Consider the following 24,611-nt stretch of genomic DNA (forward strand, 5'->3'; position numbering starts at 1 on the left):
GTAAGAATTTTACATTTTTATTTTTTTGCTCAATGCATTACATACATGATTCCATTTGTATAATTGAATCACTTTGATGATCACTGTACCTACATATTGCATGTTCTTGGGTTTAGTTTGTGTGCCTTCCCCTGCCTTGCCAAGCACTCAGCATTATTAATCTCACCATGGCACAATGCCCACTCATTTTTGGTCAAGAAACAGTGATTGCTAATGCAGGATGAATGAACCATTTTCAATTAAATCAGTATTTGGGATCTTGAGGTCATTACACCACAACTGAGAGACTTTCAAACTGTGTAGGACATTGAAAGATAAAGTCTGCTCCTGATAAAGCAGTTCCTGCTCATGCAAACTGGTCCATGATTTAAAGATCTGGATGTGGGCCACATAGTAGTGTAGTTATTGACATAGATCATACTGTATAAACATTAATAGGTAATATCAAATATTTTAGTTTTAAGTGCACTATTGATTTTCAACATGTTTCAATGCTATGTGTTATAACATCACCTCTGAAGAAACGGAAGGACAGAGGGAAAACCCCGAGATTGATGATGCAGTTAAGTTATAATAAACTATTACCATCTGTGACATTTACTGCTTATGAGAATTCAGACCTGCAGCCACAGGAGATTTAATGGTAATGAAGCAGGAAAAATGAACTGATGAACAATTAAGCATAAATCTGGACTCTACAATGCAGTATTCGTCCAGAACAGAATGTGATGTTCTCTGAATGATTTAGAACATTGGCAGCTAAAACACAAAACTCAGCCATTACACACACCTTTATCAGTAATTTTATATTTTGGTGGTTTTAAACAACTCTCTCTCTCTCTCTCTCTCTCTCTCTCGCTCTCATATCAGTCATAGGTGAAGCAAATATCGTTGATTATCTTCTATATAACAAGGCCACATATAAGGTTTGGGTAGATTAGATGGAAACAAACAATCAGTTCTCGTGATCAATGTGTTGGATCCAGGAGAAATGGGCAGGAATAAAGAAGTTTGACAAGGGCACAGCAACTGTGTCAGAGTATCTCTGAAACAGCAAGGCTTGTGGGTTACTCCCAGAAATGTGCTGGACCAACCAGTTTGATCCACAACGGCTCAACCCTTGCAAACTAGTAAAACTGTTAAATTGTCTAATTACAATTGTTTATATGTATATGCATAATATATTTTATACTGTATATGTTCAAGTAACTCAGCTTTTCACTTCCAAGTAACTTTTAAGTAAACACATTATTCTTCTTTAGTATTCTTATTAGCTTACACAAGTGCTTATACAGTTTTCTCTTGCAAGTGCTGGGTTTTCTCTTCTTCTTCACTTTTCTGTCTGTCTGGGATTTAATTAGTCACTAATATCAGTTTTCAATTTATTTTTCCTTTCTATCTCTCTCCGCTGCTGATCTTTTTCTCTGGTTGTTAGTATGTTAAACGGCTCTCTAAAGGCTTCCAGAGTCAGTCACCTGCACTACAGCATGAAGTGTGGACTCAGCATGTAATAAATTTCTTCTGAATGAAAACACACCACAGAGATCAACTCATCCCATTAAAGTAGCTCCAGGGCTCATACAGCATGAATATATTATTCTCAGAGGAAAATATGCATCTACTGTATAGGAGACCAACAATGTTGTTTAAGATAATCACAATTTAATGATTACATTATTACGGAGCCTGGGAAGTCACCTGCTGGAAAAAAAAAACAATCCGTAGCGACGGTTTTGCAATTCGTCCTCTCAGTTTACAAACTGTACTCACAAATTCTTAAACTGTTCCGTCGGTTTAACAAATCGTGCCCACGGATTAGTACCCAGAAATTTCCAATCCGTGGTTCAGATTTTGTAAACCGTACCTTTGATTTTTTAATCCGTACCCACAAATTAATAATCCGTGTGTACACTTTCGCAATCCATTCCCACGGGTTTGTAAACTGTACTCACGGATTTGTGGCCCTGCCCCCAGTCTTTGCTAGTGTTGTGCCCATTTTCGACTCCCTACCAAATTATTACCCCCCCTCGTTGAAAGCGTTACCTGATTGCCTAATCCTAACCCCTCCCCCACACCTAACCCTAAACCTACCAATACTAGGGGGTAATAATCTGGCGGGGGTCAGAATTCGGCACTACTCCGGCAGATTCAACCAGGCCACCTAGTACACTGAATGGTCTAATTTACTATTAAAGTCCAATTATTTTTATTTTATTTTATTTTATTTTTATTGTTTTCTTAGGTTGGGGGGGATGAGTTAAATAAAATCACCAAAACAAGTCTTCATGTTAAGAATGAATATGCTAGTGCACAAAAACATTTCCAAAACTGTAAAAGGTTATTTAAAAATAAAGCATTCATGAATTATTTTATGTTAAACATATTACTGTCTTTTGTGCCCTCATTTATAGTTAAAAAAGCTTTTATCCAAAACGACTTTAAAAAGAGGAACAAAGCTGTAAAAAGTAATACACAATACCAGGTTAATTAGACAATAATAATAAAATGTTAAGATTATCACAAATAAACACAAGATTTTTGTCGTACATCATTCTTATAGAGAATCACTTTAAGCATGCAGTTAAGACAAATTGATATATTCCACTTAATAATGCACAATAAAACAATATACAATAGATTTGATAAGATACGATAAGATTTGTTCTTCTAAAATGAGTCCCGTGAGTACGGTTTACAAACCTGTGGGAACGAATTGCTAAAGCGTGTGCACGGATTAGGAATTTGTGGGTATGGATTAAAAAACCGAAGGTACGGTTTACAAAATCTGAGCGCACGGATTGGAAATTTGTGGGTACGGTATATTAATCCGTGGGCACGATTTGTTAAACCGAGGGAACAGTTTAAAAATTTGTGAGTACGGTTCATAAACAGAGGGGACGAATTGTAAAACCGTTCCCCTGCAGGTGACTTCCCGGGCTCCGTACTCCGTACATTATACATGCACTGAGGCACATCTTTTTTTACAATGCTGAGTGTGTGTGTTCATCCTGTGAAATCAAAAGTACATTATGGGTTTTATGGGTTTATGTTTTTGGTAAAAGGGACCAACACAGTCCTTTTTCTCTGTTATCATATAGCACTGATTTTAAAAATGTAATTTAATTTCTACTGAATATCTGCTATTATAGCCTAATGAAAGAGGGATTTGTATACACATCTGCACTCACACAGCTCAGTCCCTGTTTAAGGATATCTTTCAAAAACTCTATAATGACAACCATGATATTGCCCATGAAGGCAGTACTGTCACCCTAGATCAATGTGTAACACTTTTACCTGACAGGTGATCATAGAGTGTGGTAGAGCGGCAATATTCATTTTTAGGGTGCTGTAGTAATGTGCACTGACTTGTGTGTCCTGCAAACACACATGCACACACACATACCTATAGTCTCTTAAGCAATTACTCTGTGGGCTGTGAAGGTCAAGGACACTCTGATCAATCAAAGCAAAGATATATTAAACCATCCCACACACCTTTAATTTGACTATTTTCTCGTTGCTAATACACCTCTGTGTCATTGTCCAAGATGACCTCTGGTGTAATATTACATTTCCATTTTAATATACCAGCATGACATAATCACACACGTACACCCAGGAGAATGTGCTTCGATCTTAATGAGTAATCTACTGACCTAGTAAGCAGGACAATCGTATATTCTTCAATATTAACACAGAAAGATTGAAGATTATTCAGCATCACTATTATAATAATAGTCTTTGAGAGAGATGTCATAGCAGTGGAATTATTTGGTGACACAAAAAGTCACAAAATGTTTAATTGCTGGTTTTCCTTTTGAGATATTATTTGGGGTGTCAAATACATATAAATAGTTCAGTCATGAAACTCAATGGCGCAGGCTGACGGGTTGTTAACGTAACTAATGATATTCAGAGAGTTAAACGACTTGGCACAAGCTGATTGGTTCATGCTGCATATGCAGCCAATGAGCTTACTGCCTTGCATTTATATGGCTGGCTAGCATTCACTTGAGATTCCTGCAGCGCGCTTTCAGAGTTTCTCTGAAACCCTCTACCTTCCCCAGCTCCACCTGTATAGATCTGCTACGGGTTATTTTATATGCTATTTGTGCTGCAGCAGTGTCTTAAATACTCACGGCACCGTATCGCCATATGCATTGGCAGTAGCAAGTTCCTGTACTTGCTTGCAGCAGCAGCAATAATCTACAACTGCTGCAATAACCAAGAGCAGCAGCAATTCAGCAGCAGCGTAGCAGATCTATTCCACCAAGACCAAATACATTAACACTGTCATATCCATCACCATGATAAAATCTTCCGAGAGTTGTCATGATTGAAATACAATGTTTCATTTGTTAGAAAATCCATTGTCAGCAAACCTTAAAGAAATAAAAGAAATTCTGACGGCACCCATTCACTGCAGAGGATCCATTGGTGTGCAAATGATGCAATGCTAAATCTCTCTGAATCTGTTTCGATGAAGAAACTCCTAGATAGCCTCAGGGTGAGCAAATTACCAGCAAATATTCATTTTTGGGGGAACTATTCGTTTAACAGGCAAATTTACTGACAGATAGAAGGTGTTTCTGATGAGAAGTGTGGGCTGCTCTTTTTAGGCTGTCACAGGAGCAACATTTATTTCAGTGATATCTCTCATGTGGGACAAAAGCATATCAATTATGAAATATCACCTACAAGTAAGTTTGATATTGGTTTCTCAGCTTTGAGGAGTGATGGGAAGAGAATGAGAGCCCTGATATTAATTAATCTTCCTATAAGGTGGCAATAATATCTAAAAAAAAAAAAAACATGATATACCATATTATAGATGTATGTGTATATATTACTAGATACTTATACTTTACAAGCACATGAAGAGAGAGAATGCAAGAAAGAAATAGTGATGTTGCTTACCTTGCCAGTAGATCTGAAGAAGGCAGCCCATTAGTCAGTTCTGCTGAACTGCATTTATCCTGTAACACTTCAACACACACGCACAAACACAGAGAAAATATTACTGTGGGTTGCTACTTTCTCTTTACAAGTGAGAGAGGTTTGTACTGTGGGAGGAAGGTTGAGATAAGTCAGGTTGAGTGATAGAGTGGCTCTGTCATTCATCAGATGTTGCTGCTTTGTAATTTTTTTCTGTGGTGAAAAATAAGTCACTTACATTTATGTTATATATATATATATATATATATGCAGGTATGTATACTTAAGTCTTAAGTATATTCATATTCATTCAAGTATATTCATATTCCTCCAGAGCTATAATCACACTGAACACTCACATGCACTGATATTTTACTCAGTACAATATGCAATTTTTGTATCATATTTCTGTGCAATCTCCATTCTTAGTGCAATAGGGGGGTTTTCTATATCTTTATTCCTTCAGTGCAGTACAGCATTATATTCCAGTGAAATATCTTCACTTTTTGTGCAATGTTTTTATATTCTCATTCCTAATAGTTTTATTCAGAGCCAGAAGTCTACCAGAAGTCTTATTAGTGCAATAATCATTTTGACAAACTGTGGCTTATTATTTATTTATATATATATACAAGCAACTCTTTCTATGTTCATTTTCTTTATTCTTTTGTCTTAGCTTAAATATTTTAATTGTACATCACTTTGTATCATGTATATATATATCTATATATATATATATATATATATATATATATATTTGGTCTATTATGTACCATGCATCTTATGCAGAAGCTCTGCAATTTCGTTGCATCTTGTGTACAATGACAATAAAGAAATTCTATTCTATTCTATTAAGTCTTAATTTTGATAAAATAAAGAGAAAACAGAAATAGAATCTAAAGAACTTTCTCATCTCTTATTATTTTCAGACTGACAATGTTAATATCTAAAACTAATGGCAAGTAGGCCTAAATGTGTCAAAGTTCAATGCACAATGTAACTTAACTGTGAAGAAATACAGTTCTTTTAAACAAATAGGCTACTATAACTCACCCCAATAACACCATTAAACTATGTTTCCATGAAACATCGTTTGGACATAAATGTTATTGTTTTTAGGATCACCTTTTAAATGTCAGTCCAGAATCTTCGGGAATGACTGGATTCGAGTCGCCTGCCAGAGAGCAGCGCTGCATTTGCCTTTCTCGAGACATAAATAAGAGTTTAGCTCGAGCAGGGGGAAGAGGTCTTTTATGTTATTAAGATGATGAAATACGCCGAGACACTTCAGACAAACTGCATTGTAAGTGCTGTCTAAGTGCGCTAAACGAATGCGACAAGCGGGGACTCGTTTGAGAGGGGAGGTCGATGGAGTCGTGACAGCGATCGTCGTTTGCTGATTGCGTTTGAGTCGGAACTAAGAGCGGATTTGCCTCACGCGCTGTTATTTTCTCTCCGCTTGCGTGTAGATTTACTGCGGGCTGTTGCGCGTGATCTGCGCGAGGAAATTAAGAGCAGTCGATCATCTTTACATCTTCTCATATAGGAATAGTAGAAGAGATCAGAGAGCTGGGGACCCTGACTGTCTTTTTATATAGGAGGTAAAATCAACACCGCGCGCGCGCGCGTTTTGATGATCGTGCAGTTTTCCACATGAATAATGCACTGCCATTATTTTTAGAGATCGACCACCTCAGTGACTTTTTGCTGAGATCTGCAAGGATGTATCAAGTCATCACTCTCTAACGGGCATATACACCTCCCCTCTCTCCCTCTTTCGCTGTCTCTTTCTAGGTCATTACCATAGTGGAAATATCGTTACCGTGACAAATATCCCGGCGTGGCATCTTTTTTTGTAATATATTTTTTAAGGTCAAAGGTGTTCATGTATCTTGTTAGAGTATGGCTTGACTGCATATTTGAATGTTCTGATCTCCGATAAATGTTTTTGCACCCGTTTGAAACAAAGTTTCACCTGTAGCCTTGTGCATCAAAATCACTCTAGCAAAAGCTCGGTTCAAGTAGGGCTGCATCCTGAGGTGGACATCCAACTCCGCCCACATCCAAGTGTGACATCATATTGGTAGGTTTAGGGGTGGAGATGGGGTGGGTTTAGGTAAATATAAGGTGGGAGGAGTTGGATCTGGATCTAACCACGCTCCCTGGATCTTGTGGGCTGCAGCGAGATGCTCCTCGCTCGGTTGGTTTTGTATGGTTATAGCCTAAGTTAAAGCGTACTTGCACAGTCCGGGTCACGGCACCAAATGTCGCGGTCCTACTCCACCCGCTCCGAGCGGGATTCGAACCGCGGTCTCCGGCGTGGGAGGCGGGCGCTCTAACAAGGAGGCTAAAGGCCACGGCCTCGTCAGTCGCTAGAGCGCCACTTGAGATCGGGGAGTGAGGTTTAACCTGCACAGCACTTACCCGCTGGCCTCTGCTACACTCGCATAAACTAGAGTTGCAGGTAGCCTATCTGCAAGTGTCTCATCAGACACTTGTCTGATGAGTAATCATTAAGAGTTCAACATCACATGCATGATTCATCAGTTCTCTAACAGGAACCCTGTAGCGGTCAATGCTTAATTTACCACCATCTTACTTTTCATTAGTTTTTATGCTGATAGGAACAAACGATTGGATTGGCTTCACTCCTTATTGAAAATGTGCATGGATGTACAACATCCAAACCAAAGAACAAGCATTCAGTACAGACAGTTTCCACACAATACATTGGAGAGGAAAATGAAATTTAAGTGCATCATAATTTGTTGTTGCTAATAAAGCTAAAGTTGACTGATGTAGCTAATAGACCATGTCAGATGCAACTTTTTTCCTTTAATGGCCATTTAATGGCCATTTGAGTGAAGAAAAGCACCGGGAAGAGAAGCAAAGATAAGACATCGCTCACACCACTGTTCTATTTTAGTTTCTAAGGACGCTTGAACCCCCATGAGGCATCAGTAAAGTATGCTAATAAAGGTATGAGAGGAAGAAGAGGAACCTAACAGCTGTCTAAACCACTCAGCTGTCTAATGAAAGACAACTCACTCTCTCCTGAACAATATCTGAACACTTATGTACAGTATGAAAGAAGAAAACAAAGAACCATTTTGACAATATAAGTCTAAAGTGCACATTATATATATATATATATATATATCTATATATATATTTCATATATATATATATATATATATATATATATTTCATATATATATAGATATATATATCTTTATTTGACCCTCTAATTCTAGCACTCTCTTTTCTAATTCTATTCTTTAATAATAAAAAAAATCCATTGTCCTCATTAAGTCGCTTTGGATAAAAGCTTCTGTTAAATGACTAAATGTAATGTATGTATATATATATATATATATATATTTATATGTATTATTTATATTATATTTATTATTTATATTTATTATATATTATATATATATATATATATATATTATTTATAAACTGGGATCGCTTAGTTAGAGTTCATACTGAATTTAGTAGTTTCTGAAATCTATTGTGTTGTTCTTGTTGGATGGAAATCGCTCGTGAACTTTGATTTGTTACAAAACTGGACACCATTCCTGTCAAAAGCAATCAAACAAGGAAATTTATTTTTTGTTCCCTTTGCCAAAAAGTGTCCAGTTGCTGGTGCCAAGGAGGCAGAGAGCTGCTACTATGACATACAACTGAAGTCTGAGGCATCCTAAGAACTGGATACGGATGGAAAAGACATTTTTGCTGTGAGATGACACAGTGATTATAAAAGACAGATGAGGGTTGCTGTGCCCTTTTGTTAAAAATTCCAGCACTACTCTCGATCCATCCATCGATTTATCAAACTCAGGGACATCGTGCCCTAACCCTCCCCTCCCCCTTAGCTTATATTACAGGTACAAATTCATAATTTTGCCAAAAGCATAATAAATTGCACCATTGACAGTTGAATTAGTCTTGTCACTTGAACATTCCCCCAATATGCCCCCCAACCATGGAAAAGACCTTCACATATATGCCATAAATGTGTCTTAAATAACTTTACATGTCATCTCATGTCACCCCAGGGAAATTACATTAAATGCTCAGTAAAAGCATACAGGGACTGGGTTTTCCCATAAAAATAAATGGGGAAGTTGTGGCCTAATGGTTAGATAGTTGGACTCGTAATCCAAAGGTTGCGGGTTCGAGTCTCGGGCCGGCAGGGATTGTAGGTGGGGGGAGTGAATGTCCAGCGCTCTCTCCACCCTCAATATCACGACTGAGGTGCCCTTGAGCAAGGCACTGAACCCCCAACTGTTCCCCGGGCGCCACAGCATAAATGGCTGCCCACTGCTCCGGGTGTGTGTTCACGGTGTGTGTGTGTGTGTGTGTGTGTTCACTGCTGTGTGTGTGCACGTTGGATGGGTTAAATGCAGAGCACGAATTCCGAGTATGGGTCACCATACTTGGAAGTGTCACTTCACTTCATTATGGGAAACCATATAATAGTTCACCTAAACATGACAGGTCTGTCATTACTCACCCTCAAGGTGTTCCAAACCTTTTCTCTGATAATCTGTGAGAACAAGGAGAAAACACTGCTTAAATTGTATATAATGCACTTAGGTTTTGCATAACATGATTTTGTGATAATTCTAACAGATAGCTTTTTCCTTTTTTATATATATATATCCGATAAATGTTAATCTAGATCTGCTTTTAAGTGACGGGTGGATTTATATATTTTTCTCTTGAGAATATGTGTGTGAATTTACACTGATTGATAAACGTTGTACTACAAAACTTCATAACTCTGTTGTACTCCATAAACTTTTTTCAGATGCCATTTGGGTTTGTGTATGCTGCACTGTGTCCATTACAGTACATTAGCAGCTCAGTCCAACTGTCCTTTGATGTGCATGAAAAATCGATCAAGTCACAGTTGACAGCTTGTACAAAGATTGTACATGAATTTGCTTTTTGAAAGACAGTGAATAAAGTAAAAGGACAGAACAAATACAAAACCTTGACTAAAGCACAATAACAGAGAATTTTTTGCTCTGAAAGACTAAATTGCAGGTTTGTGGCTTTTAGTTCAGGTCTATTAGCATTCAGATTATGTACATGTTAGTGCTTTTCTAAAAAAGTTTAAAATTTATACGGAAAACTAATCAAAATATCGATGACTCATCCTGCACTACAAACATTTTTGTCCAATCAATTGCTCTGAATGCCTCACCATAATACCACCTGTCATACTAGCAAGTAGCAAATCTGTGACAGAATTCTATCCTGTTGGATATTTGGGGGACAATCACTCCAAACCAAACATTACATTAGGAAATACATCAAAAGAAAGACACTTCACTCATTAAACAACCGTTTAAATTATAGACATAATAATTGATGGTTGAGCTGATTTTTAAACATTGCCAGTTGACTGGTTGACGCATGCTGGATCATGTCAAGAGGGCCCATATTGGATCAGTACACACTCATTACATTAGTTCCATACACTTCTTTTTTTGGATACGACAAATGAAACTACAATTCAAACTTTAGTCAACTTCAAAAAAAGTTGGGTTGTTTACTGGAAGGACAGCGGATTGTGTTCATTCTTCTTTCGAGCACTTGAAGCTCTTCCAAACAGAAAACAATGAGGGCATCTTCACATGCTCAGTTACCTTGGTTACCAAACAATAACAAGGAGGAGGAAACAGCTGCTTTAGGCAGATACAGACTAGACTTCAGTTTCTCAGCCTGCTGAGGATCCATCAAGCATGTCATAAATCACTAAATGAAACTGAATAATTCAAAGCACCCTCTCTGACAGGTATCACCCAATTATGCAATATCACATTGGACCAGTGCTGTTGCAATGAGAATTGCAGATGTGATTCTGCCACAAGTATTATTTTTATAACATTTAATATTAAGTAACTCGTGAACAAATTTGGCCAGTTCGTTTACTTTTGTAAAATACCTAAAGAAGAATCTAAAACATCAAGAAAGTTTTCATATTTGTTATAAATTATACAAATGCACATACATATTGTGCATGGTATATTGGTCATCTGACATTCATTCTACAAATAGTGCTACTGTAATAACCACCAGAACAAAGGTTATACTTAGCTATAGAATAAGACTGGCTTTTAATTCTGAACATTGTTCTCTGAGCGCTATTCAAGCGGACCATTGAAAATCTATAATGTTTCATTTACAGCAGTGCAGAGCTAATCAATCCACCCTGCTGCTATGCATCCAAGAGTTTTTGCGAATAATTCTGTAACTATAGACGTACTGCATCAGATACTCCACAAGCCCCTTCTGACAGAGCTGAATCAGCAAATCTTTATGCAGGCTTGTTGCACAAACAGGTCAAATTGTTAGTATAAAGGAATTCATCCATTTAAAACCAGGCTAAGAATATTGTTCACCTCTGGGTAACCTTAGCTGGAGACTCATGGGGGAATTCACCAAGAATGAATTGCATTATTTAATTGCATGCACTATGTGTACTGTTTTAGTAGTCAATTCACTAAAGCAATTATGCTAATTAAGTACATGCAAAATGCAAATGTGTCCAAGAAAATCTGCATTAAATTCAATTCGCACAATATCACACATATATTAAATATCTATTTAGGATACTTTTTTAGCATTAGAAGTACTAGGAAAACTTTATTAATCACATTACAAAAACTGGTGCGAAAAGCTTAAATCTATGACTATTAATAGTTGGTAAGCTGATAAAATGAATTTTTAATTCATTAAGCTCATGGGTCGGAGTGTGTGACTGCTTCCCATAGATTTCTCTCTTTGGTCACGTATTACCTCTCTAATCTTAATGAGGGTAGCAAATACCGCACCTTCTCTTTCTCTCTCTAATATTGTGTAGCACAGAGGCGCCATATCTGTCACATTTACTGCCTCCAATGTTCACTTGCACCACTAAAAGCCATTCTAATTGACCCTGCAGGACTGAAGAGCTCAGAAATGCTGTTAAATCTGATCTAATAATCACGTGGCACCCATTGTGGGGCCGATGGCCTTATAACAACTATACAAATTTCTCTGGAATTATCTCAGAACATATCTGTACTTAAGTTAATGACTTAATTAGGCTTAATACACTTCCCAGGCTCATAGTTCTGCAGATTTCTAAGCTTCTTCTATGACGTTTGTTCTTAAAACAGACCATAGGTTTAAATCAGTTCTCAAAGAAGGCTGGTATTTACTGGTAAAATCAATTCTGCACAGGATAGGAATGATTTTTCAGTATCAGCAACTCTTCTAAAATGCTGACTATCCGCTCGACAAGACAAAAACTGTGCAATCATGTATTCTAGATACATATGCAAAATATGAGAAGCACCGGCACTATTTTTCCTTATTTCAAATCTTGGCAGTGGATATTTGGCAGATTGTCATGAAGGTCACTAGACCTCAAGCTATAGATGTTCTCCACATCTTTATACTTTATCTATGTGACAGGATAGATTCCGCTGTATGTAAGTCACAAAAGGAGCTGTTACATACACTTCTGTGTTATATGATGACGTATTCTCTCTCTACTGACAAATAAATAAATAAATATGGTTTGTTTTTACATGGTTCAAAATTCAGGGCAAGACCTGCTTGTTCAAAAGTCGTTAAAAAAAGGATTGTTCAAATTCAAAATGTTCTATGAGTAAAATTGACTTTCTCTATATCTGATCTTGTTGAATGGAGCCATTGACTATGGTCCTGAGATATTATAGCAATTATAACACTAAATTCTTTTTATGTTTATGTCTGCATTGAGATAAATACTAAAAAGGCCTGAGAATAGGCAATGATAATGAAAGAAACTCCCCTTGGAAATTTATCTCTATAACTATTCAGCAAAATGTATTTGAGGCAAACCCAAGGGGAGGGGGGGCAATAATTATAATTTCATAATGGAAAAAGTTGTATAATAATAAAAGAAAAGAAAAGAAAAAATACAATCAACCACATTACATTTTTGCAGTTGTCAGATTCATTATGTTCATTGTTATCATTTATATACAACATTTATATAACAATATCTTGTCCATGGCTTTCAAAAGTTCGGAATGAAAATATTTTTACATTTTTTTGAAAGAAGTTTATCTTGTGCTGAATTTACTTGATCAAAAACAGTAAAACCAGATATATTGTGAAATATTATTACAATTTAAAATAAGAGTTTTCTATTTGAATATATTACACCAGTCTTCGGTGTCACATGATCCTACAGAAATCATTTTAGTATGTCAAATATGTTGATGAATTTAAAGCCTTCAAGGACAACGGGTATTTGTATAAATCTTTACTTTGAACAAGAGGAGCTGGGCAAGCAGATTTATCACCAGCTTGATTCAGAAGGACTTGTGTTCTTTGTGTAGTGTGGTTTTAGGCCACATTGTTTTACTCTTGTAATTAGATTGTGCAAACAGCTTTTCATTATCCACGCTGAGTTCAATGGAAATGGCTTTTCCCTCACAATATCTTTTTTACTCACGCAGGTAAGCAGTGTCCCATTAAATGACCTCCTGCAGAAAGCCTGTGGTTGCTTGTGTCACAGGACAGTACAAAGAGGATGTGCACTTGTGTGTGTTCCTAAAAGAAAAACAAAACACTTGTACAATTAATAACTCAAAATGTTCTTTATCAAACAAGCAATTAGCACTGAATCAATCTACATCTGGCGGTTTTCACCAACTGGGAGGCTGTTCAGCTTGAATGAGGATGAAGATTTTGCTTTGTGCTGACTGAGACTTATTCCCACATGCAGGGTGATTGACAGCCTCTTATCTCCACACTATACAGAAAGACGTTTTTGTTCAGAGCTAATGAAGAGAGCGTTTCAATACATCTATGATTCAATAAACTAACACACACACACACACACACAAAAACAATAACAAAGCCACTAAATTGATCAAATCCATAACATAATGATTCACTCTCACGGAAGATGCTTCTCCACTCAGGCCAGAACTACATAAAAATTAGTGTTAATTATGTCTGGCTGCAGAAAACAAATAAAGCAGATTAAAAGGAGTTTATGTAATTGCAACTCTAAATCACCTTTCTGACCCAAATTACCCTCCCACACCTCTCATTTCCAGCCTGTTTAAAAAAAAACATCCAAATGACATACGGTTGTGTTTTCCGACTGCATAGACAATTACTCTGAAGATAAATGCAGCTATAATGTTTGGATGGGAATGTGTGTAAAATGGGGACAAGATATTGATTCTAAGAGAACAATGAAACAGCACATCAGCTCAGGCAGAGGTAAAGACACAGAGGGAGACCTGACACTTACTCAGCTCAAAAAAAAATAGGTTCGGTTTAGCATATAGCACAAATTCAGCAAACTATAATTCAAGGAGAGAGAGTGAATTCTGATGCCAAAAACTTAGTCTGCTTCTTACTGCAGTTGATTCTGGCTGACTTTTCATCAGAGTGACCAGCCACAATTAGTTTTGTTTTTACGTGTCATTCAGGTGCAGGATGGATGGATGGATGGATAGCAGGATGATGGATGGAGAGAATGGCAAAATGATGGATAGTTAGATGAACTGATAGACAGACAGATAGATCTATAGGACGGATGGACGGAAGATAGATAAATAGATTTCCCAATGCAAAGCCTAGTCCAGGATGAACAAGTATGTTTAATGTGGAATGTAACAGGTAAAATCTTAAGTATCTCTGGCCTAAAATCAGTTCATGCATACACAGACCCAAACACACTGACATTCCCAGACTGCCTCTTAAAAACTATTACAAACTACTGGGTATTTTTAACATGTGCAGCTTTTTAAAGAAAACAACAGCTCCTTTTTTATCTCTGATGAAAATTTCAGAAAAGTAAAGAGACATTAGGGATTTGAAAGCTAGCATAAGTGAATTTAGTGTCTCGCGCAGGTGATTTTATTCCATTTTCAAACAGTTATGTGTGCATGGGGAGAAGCTGAAGCGTTGTGTGCTCGTGCTGTGCTAGTAGTAATATTCTATGATATACGCGTATAGTTTAATAGGCTGAGGGGGAATTTCCTGGACAGCTACTTCCAATAACAACAGGATGGAAAGGTTGTATATAGAATGTTAATGCCCCTTTTTCCTCCACACTGGAATATTATACACTATTCACACTCTGTTTTCACACCTGAAATGGCCACGGAGTCAAACAGCCACAATAAAACAAAAATTTCTGTCTCATTCTGGTCCATTGGGTCCATCTCATTTCTCTTTATGGCTTCTGTCATTGCTTCGATGTTCTGTCATGTGAATACAAAAGAATATGCATTAGAATACAGCAAAAGAGCAGTACTGGAGGAAATGTGTGCACATGCTTGTGTTTAAGAGCTCGATTCGTATCAATATGCAAGAGCTTACACCTCTCTCAAAGCAACGACCCAGAGACCTTCACACATCTGATTCACCTGCCATTATCTCCAACTCATAAGTCTTACAGCTTACACTCCATCACACACACAGAGAGACAGATAGAGAAGGGGTGAGATATTGAGATAAAGAGAGAGTGCCTCAGGCACATGTGACAGTATCAGAAAATATTCAGAAGTGAAAGGCAACAAATAAGGAAAATTACAGAGAAAAGCCTGAATAGTGAGTCCTCAGCAGAGACAGATATATATATATATATATATATATATATATATATATATATATATATATATATTATTCTCCATATACAGCAAGTCAAATCCAATCTCACTTAGATGCAAAACAGACAATACACTTACATATTAAAGTCATCATGAAACCAAAATTCCTGTCTATTTTCATAATGCATGTTATAGATCTTATTGTAATTTTTACAAAACTGTTCTGTTTCATAGAAAATTTAAGTAGCATTAGTTCACAAAAAACACTGAAAATAATAGTGAAAATGTATAAATAATAATAAATAATGTTCTTCATAAAGTGTAGAAAATGTAGCGCAGTTCTGCCCAAATGTTAAGTAGCACAACTGTTTTCAATATTGATAATAATGATAAAATAAAAAAGTTTCCCGAGCAGAAAATCAGAATATTATAGTGATTTCTGAAGAATCGTGTGACTCTGAACAATGAAGTCATGGCTACTGAAAATTCATCTCTGCCATCACAAATAAGTAATACAATAATATACATCAAAAATTGTCTGTTGTGGCAAAGGGCACACAGTTCTTGGAATTGGCAGGAGTCAGACTATTTGCAGATTCACAAAGCAGATATTGGAAATGGTGAATAATAGAACAAAAAAAATAATAGAACAAAAGTACATGTCTACAAAGACAAATGGCCAATTGAACTTGATGATTTACTAAGGAGAAACGATCTATCATTGATTACATTAGTTCAGCACTTTTCTGTAAAACTTGTTGGACAATCACTCTATGCTCTGAGCCAAAGCAAATGCCCTCTAAAACAATGTGACCTACACAGTGCTCTGAACATTTGTTTTCCATGAAAATAAAGGTAATAACCTGTCAGAGCATTTCCCTTTAGGGCAAGAGAAAGGGGGGAAACAACATCAATGTTCATTTGCACTCCAAATCAAAGGGCAGGAATTCCCTTAATGAAAGTTATGTAAAAGGAGAAAGAGTCAGAAAGAGAGAAAGTCACACAGTAACAGATTTTAATATTTTTAAACCCTTTGAAGTATAATATATTTGCTAAGCTTATCAGCTGTACATTTAGGCTATATGAGAAATATGGATTTGCATACATGGATAAAATGGTTTCTGATCATTTACCGAACAAACAAATGAAGCCATCCCTTGTTTTCATCATTCAGAAATTTAATTTGCCCCCCCCCCCCCCCCAGACAAAACCTGAGGAGTCACATTAAAGCTATAAATTCTTAATATGAACCCCCCCATCCAAGAGTAAACCTGCTGGAGAGTGAAGAAATGTGCCATCCCATTAAATGCCTCACTGGACACCTGTCCACCGACCGTCCTTCTGGAGCATTTTACACTTAGGAATTACAAGCACTATTGCAAGCACATCTGAACCATTCTGTGACCTCTAACACACCTTAGAACAGCAAAGTTTAGCTCCAAAATAAGAGTCCAGTAAAGCTTGTGAGTGAATCCAACTGAACAGAGTAGTTACATTGCACCATTTTTATGATATGACACTGTGGCTGGAATCACAATATTTAGCCATGAGAGGTCAGATGAGGTTACCCTCAAACATCCTCAAAGCTCTGACAGGGCTTTTTGACTGGTCGATACATGGCCTGCTAGGGACCTGACCTGAGATGCACTGCAACCCAGAGCAGCACAGCAGCTGTGACTTTAGAATGAACCGACCAGAACAGCTGTCTCAATATAGAAAGAAAGAGAGAGAGAATAACATAACACAAATAAAACAATAGCGAATTTAAGCAACTTGAAAGAAAGAGACAAAAGTCCAGACAGGTAAAACCTTAATATGAAAGCAGGTTTAAATGCGGCTCACTTTACACAGCAACGTTTTCAACTAAAAACTTAAAACCTTTTATGCATTTTGGCCGTTCATTTACATGACAATAGTGTTTTAGGGACCCGAAAAGAAGTTTTTAAAAACCATACCATTATTGTCTCCATGTAAACTACAAAAACGTGAATATGTGAAAAAGGTGACGTCATGCGCATGCGTATAATGTGTTCAGTCTATAGGTGTGTGCGCAGGCACGTCGTGTTTCTTTACAAAGTGACACTGCAATTATTGGCCTGCATAATACAGCATTTTTAGTAGTTTTTAGCTGGGATTATTTTGACAACGTCGTCTGTATGCAAAACTTTTCAATAACACAAAGGAAAAACATTTTTGTTTTCAGTGCATCTTTTTTGAAAGTGAAAGTGACGTGACATATGGCCAAGTATGGTGGCCCATACTCGGAATTCGTGCTCTGCATTTTACCCATCCAAAGTGTACACACACAGCAGTGAACACACACCAGGAGCAGTGGACAGCCATTTATGCTGCGGCGCACGGGGTGCAGTTGGGGATTCGGTGCCTTGCTCAAGGGCACCTCAGTCGTGGTATTGAGAGAGCTGTACATTCACTCCCCCCACCTACAATCCCTGCCAGACCTGAGACTCAAACTTGCAACCTTTGGGTTACGAGTCCGACTCTCTAACCATGAGGCCACGACTTCCCCCCACTTGTGTAAACATACCCTTAAAGTTTGATAAAGTCTATTGTGAATGGCCATTCAAAAATCATTTTTAAGTACTCTTAAATTCTACATGAGCTAACAGGGAATGTTATCAGAACTTTGGCTAACATTTGGCAAACAACAGCTCTAGTACCATCAAAGGAACGTTAGTTATTGGTTCTCAAAATATCAAATTACTTCTACATCATTCTATTTAGTTGGATCATCTTCATTTTTTTAAATGTTACTGCTTGTTTCAGAACATTCAGACGATTTTCAAAAGTAACATTCCATAATTTATGCAAAATGATCAAATAAAATGTTCCCTTTATATTTGTATGATGTTTTTAAAACATTTAAAAAATAAATTTTTTAAAAAGTAGTAATTGTAGCAAAAAGTTAAAAAAGGAACATAATTTTGTTAGCTAGGATCAGGCCTTGAAAGCCTTTCTGAAACCAGATTTCAAAGTGCTATCATAAAAAATACTCAACTCAAGTTACATTTTCAGTTTCAGGTTTACAGTCAGAACAGGCTGATGTTTCTGTGAGCTCTGTTTTAATTGTTGGCCTCTGGGTCAAGTGTCATTAAACTGCAGAGGTTTATAAATATGATACTCATTGTACAAACTGATATAACACTGCTCTTACTAAATAAGCATTTTTAAAACACAGGTTTCAATACTGTAGCCACATTCTGAGAAAAGTAAAATAGATATTACACTCAATTTCCAATGTCTTGTCAGTATAACCTTTCATTTAGACTGCTGCACTATTATGTGGATGAACTATTGTCTTACACGCTGATCTTTTATTATGGCATCATCGATTTCACATTTACCTGCCCATAAATGTCCTGGGCAAAATATGCTGATATGCAATGGAATTCACAAAGTCTGGTTCTCCAAAACTACTTTAGTATTAGGCACATAAATCTTGAATAAATGTAAATATGCCAAGTTTATACGTACAATGTGAAACAGGCCAGAGCACACATTTGGACATGACAAAAAAGCCATTACTGTGTTTATATTTATGAACTCATTCCACAGAGGTAGAAAAAAAAACCTTTCAGAATATGGCAGTAGCTAACTAATCTCTCTTTCTGTCTCTCTCTCAGATTTTTAACAACTCTAGTAAAAGCTTTATCTCAATTTCAAACAATTGTTCACCGTAGCTCTTCATCAGTGCACACCTGTGTAAGATTAATCATTACAGACAACTGCAATCTCTCTTTCTCTCATCATGATCAGCGAGCCAGAAAAGAGGTTTTTATAGAGGTTTTTTACAACCTGAATTCCGGAAATGTTGGGAAGTTTTTTTAAATTTGAATAAAATGAAAATTAAAAGACTTTCAAATCACATGAGCCAATATTTTATTCACAATAGAACATAGATAGCATAACAAATGTTTAAACTGAGAATTTTTACACTTTTATCCACTAAATGAGCTCATTTCAAATTTGATGCCTGCTACAGATCTCAAAATAGTTGGGACGGGGGTCACATTTACCATGGTGTAGCATCTCCTCTTCTTTTCAAAACAGTTTTAAGACATCTGGGCATCAAGGTTATGGGTTTCTTGAGTTTTGGTGTTGGAATTTGGACCCTTTCTTGCCTGATATAGACTTCCAGCTGCTGAAGAGTTTGTGGTCGTTTTTGACATATTTTTCATTTAATGATGCGCCAAATGTTCTCTATAGGTGAAAGATCTGGACTGCAGGCAGGCCAATTCAGCACCCGAACTCCTCTACTACAAAGCCATGCTGTTGTAATAGCTGCAGTATGTGGTTATGCATTGTCCTGCTGAAATAAACAAGGCCTTCCCTGAAATAGACGTCATCTGGAGGGGAGCATATGCTGCTCTAAAACCTTTATATACCTTTCAGCATTCATAGTGCCTTCCAAAACATGCAAGCTGCCCATACCGTATGCAGTTATGCACCCCCATACCATCAGAGATGCTGGCTTTTAAACTGAACACTGATAACATGGAAGGTCTCCCTCCTCTTTAGCCCGGAGGACCCGGCATCCGTGATTTCCAACAAGAATGCCAAATTTGGACTTGTCTGACCATAGAACACTTGTCCACTTTGAAACATTCCATTTTAAATGAGCCTTGGCCCACAGGACACGACGGGGCTTCTGGACCATGTTCATATATGGCTTCCTTTTTGCATGATAGAGCTTTGGCATCTGCAGATGGCACGGCGGATTGTGTTTACTGACAGTGGTTTCTGGAAGTATTCCTGAGCCCATTTAGTAATGTCAATGGCAGAATCATGCCGATGAGTGATGAAATGTCGTCTGAGGGCCTGAAGACAACGGGCATCCAACAAAGGTCTTTGGCCTTGTCCCTTACGCACAGAGATTTATCCAGTTTCTCTGAATCTTTTGATGATGTTATGCACTGTAGATGATGAGATTTGCAAAGCCTTTGCAAACTGATGCTGAGGAACGTTGTTTTTAAAGTATTACACAATTTTTTACGCACTCTTTCACAGATTGGAGAGCCTCTGCCCATCTTTACTTCTGAGAGACACTGCCTCTCCAAAACATCACTTTTATTACTAATCATGCTACAGACCTGATGTCAATTAACTTTTATTAGTTTTATTAGTTGCTAGATGTTCTCCCAGCTGAATCTTTTCAAAAATGTCTTGCTTTTTCAGCCCGTTGTTGCCCCTCTGACAACTTTTTTGAGACCTGTAGCAGGCATCACATTTGAAATGAGCTCATTTAGTGGATAAAAGTGAAACATTTCTCTGTTTAAACATTTGTTATGTTTTCTATCTTCTATTGTAAATAAAATATTGGCCCATGTGATTTGAAAGTCTTTTAGTTTTAATTTTATTCAAATTTAAAAAAACGTCCCCACATTTCTGGAATTCGGGCTATACCCCAAATATCTGTATCAGCTAATGTGCAGCTAACATAAAGATGGTTACATGGAGTAGTGCAACAGTGAAAGTGGTGTAATTTCCATGTGAAATGTAATCACTTTCTTTATACAGCTTGAAAATATCAGTCCACTTTAACTGTAACTGAAAATTCTAATTCTGTCTTTTGTGATTCACAGAGGAAAGACATGCAAGTTTGAATGTGATGACAGAACTTTTATTTCTATAGCATTACAATGGAACATAAAAAACATTGTGGACAAAAATGAAAAATTATTTTATTGATATTTTATCCCATGTATGCTATTGCTATGTGCATCGGGACTCAGTTATTAAGAAAATGATAAGACACTATATGCAAAAATAATGTTTATTTGTTCATTAACCAATCAATTTTTAGGTGTTTTTTTTTATGAAACTTTGTACAGAGATGATTGTCAACCATGTTATGGAATATACTACAGAATGGTTTGATATATTATTATACTTTACACCATATGTGTGAAAACATTCTCTTTCTATGCATTGTATCTATACTGTATATTTTATCTAACTTGCACATTAACATGTTCTTGGGGCAACATGTAATGGAAAAAACAACTTGGCATAATTTTTATAAGAATATCTAATATTTCATAGGAATATTGATAAATAATTTCTTTCCCTATTCACTTGTTGTCTGATAAACATGCTGTATGTCTTGGTGTCCTCTATAGAGGACATGTATGAAATGCCCTGTTTTGTAACAAAGTCATATTCTGAATTAAATGGTAATTACAAAAATTTTCACAAGAGTGCTGAATTCAATCAAACAGTCATTTTTAAAGACTTTAAAGAGGGAGTTTTCATGATCAAACGTAAATAGTGCTCTTTACAGTCCAGACTTAAAACTGTAATATGTAAGATCTCAGAGAAATTTGCTAAAATCTTCTACAGAGGAAAAAAGTCTATGGCTGGGTCTCAGGAGGATATCTTTAATGTCCATTTTGTACCACATTGTCCATTTTAGGACTACTTCAAACATTAAAATCTTCATTAGAAGTTGCAACTTGTTTGTCAAAGTAATTTAATACTGGAAGTGATGAATTATTCTGATGTTGTCACCATATTCTTCAGCATCACTGGCAAAGAGAAGCTTCTTCTGAATAATGAATTACAGTCTCTATTCATGCTGCTGTTTACACTCTGAGTAACGAGGAAAGCAGAATGAGATATTAAGACATGACTGCTGAGATGTATTTCTACTTCACTTACTGACAGAATTTATGATTCATATTTCCAAAAAAAAGAAACTAATGCAGTCTAATCTCTTGCTCCTGTCCTAATTTAACACAATCAGCAAAGAACCATTTAAAGTTGACGTGTATAATTATTTCCATGTTAAAATACTTTAACCCCTTGAACCTGACACAGTAACACTGGATGAACCGGTGGTGTAAATTTGGGCCTGGACTCTTTGGACAATTTATTCTACATAGAACATGCTTTTATATGCTTTTATCTGATTTTGCTTTTATTTGTGTGGAATCATTCAACCCTGACATCAACAAGTTATCCAGCATTTAGTGTGATCCAGGACTTTTCATGATTGTCTACAGCAGCCATACTACTGCTGCATTATCATTCGTGTGCTGTAAAATATGCTTTAAGAATCTCTAGTGCAAATCAAACTGAAACATAAATCTCGTCTCATCAGTATAAATTTGACAGACAGAACAGTAACGGCCAATTAATCCAACTAATTAGTGTTTGTTTTGGTGAATCAAAGATTTTGTTCATAAATTAGATCCATAACTCTGATCAAACAAGCCTTATTATCAGCCCTCAGGGACAGAATTAATGTATCTTGTATTTCCTAATCTTGAATTAAAGCCACTCTGAGACCCTAAAAGCAAATATAAATTCTCTCTCTCTTTTTTTTATCAAAATATGATGTTTGATTGACTGCACTGCAGTGCTCTATAGTTTTACTGGGTTTGTTTACAGCGAATTGTTTCAATATTATGGAGTCTTTCATGCAACCCAGACCACTCTCCATCTGACCAATCCCACCGCCCCAGGCTCTCATTTTCTTTATATGGTCCTGCTGTTCTGTATTACAGCGAGGAGTCAGTCACTTTAAATTCACAACAGACATAAATCAGGCTTTTAACAGAGACCATGTCACATAAAATAAAACCATGTCACATAAAATGATCTCCTAAATAAGCATAATATGCTACTATGTAAACATTTAGCTTAAGGGTCCAGAAGTATGGGATTTTTTCATTAAAAACCTGAAAAAAAGGATTTAGTTGATTTATTAATTTATTTTTAACAAATACAAAACTGAAAATACATTTTTACTTAAATGTATTCATATTATTATTTAGGATTAAAAAATTAAGCAAGGAAATATTATGACATAAAATGAATTCAATATTCTACATTATTTAAGGCCAATAATCAAATAATTATCATACAGTACAGACCACCAATGCTTTTGCTTCCACTGAAGCACAAGATGCATGATTTTGGATGATATGGCCAAATCAACAAAGTTGTGAATTTGTGGAGTTCATGCATCTTAAGTGCTGTTGTTATTAAAGCAAAGGGAGGACACACTGAAAACTAAGAACTAGCATAATTCCCAAAAATAAGCCATAAGGCCTATTGGGACAGGACTGGTTTTCACTGAGGAAGTCGCAGATATACTTTTTGACTTAAATCCCACATAGTCCACACATAAATGTCACACACATTCTCTATTAATGACTAGTCAAATAAAAAAAAACAAAAAAAAAACATAAAATGTCATTTTAGAAAACGAATCCTGTCTGAGTAGTGCTATAATATTGTTCAGTAGTGCAATACAAGGTCCTGGTTTTTACATCAGTTTTACACATACTCTTGTTCTCAGCTCATTACACAGTCAACCAAGAGCAAACACAATTATCGGAGAATACTGGTCAGATTAAAGCAAAACCCAAATTTATGAATGTCCTAATTCAAAATTCACAATCTTAATTTAAGCACTCTATATCAAGTATAGCTTCATGCTTCATGGTTAAGAACTGGCTTGGCCATTCTTGGTCAAATGAAGAAGAAATGGGCATAAATTGGGGACTGCAATTGTTTTAAGACATAAGAAGCTTCCTTTAGTGCTGCATTATGATAGCTTACAACATTTCTACTTTGCTAAAATGCAATAACATTGCTCTTGATTGAATACAGCAACTCTTAGGACAATACATTATGGAAAAATCCAATAATCTATGATGAAACCACTAAACCACATCTAAAAGTTATCTGTGGCTTCAGAATGGATTCTTTCATCATTACAGCCAGAGGCTCAGAGACATCTATGAACATAAAAGTGATCACTCTGAGGGAATAGTGAGCGTATGTGTGTGTGTTTGCTGTTACTACTACTGCATTGCAGCAATGCCTGCACTCGATTGACCAATCACGATCTAAAGCTTTTACTGAGAAAGTGCAGCCCATCTGTACAGCTGAAACGCTGAGTAACATCATTAAACTTCATGGGAGTACATTACATGAGTAGCTGCTAATTACACTGGGCAGTGTCTCTCTACCGTCTTGCTGACTCAGAACCAGGCTCATTCCCCAACGGGCAAATAACCGTATTTCAGC

The sequence above is a fragment of the Barbus barbus genome (assembly GCF_936440315.1).
Source record: "Barbus barbus genome assembly, chromosome: 18".
In the NCBI taxonomy this organism is placed as follows: Eukaryota; Metazoa; Chordata; class Actinopteri; order Cypriniformes; family Cyprinidae; genus Barbus; species Barbus barbus.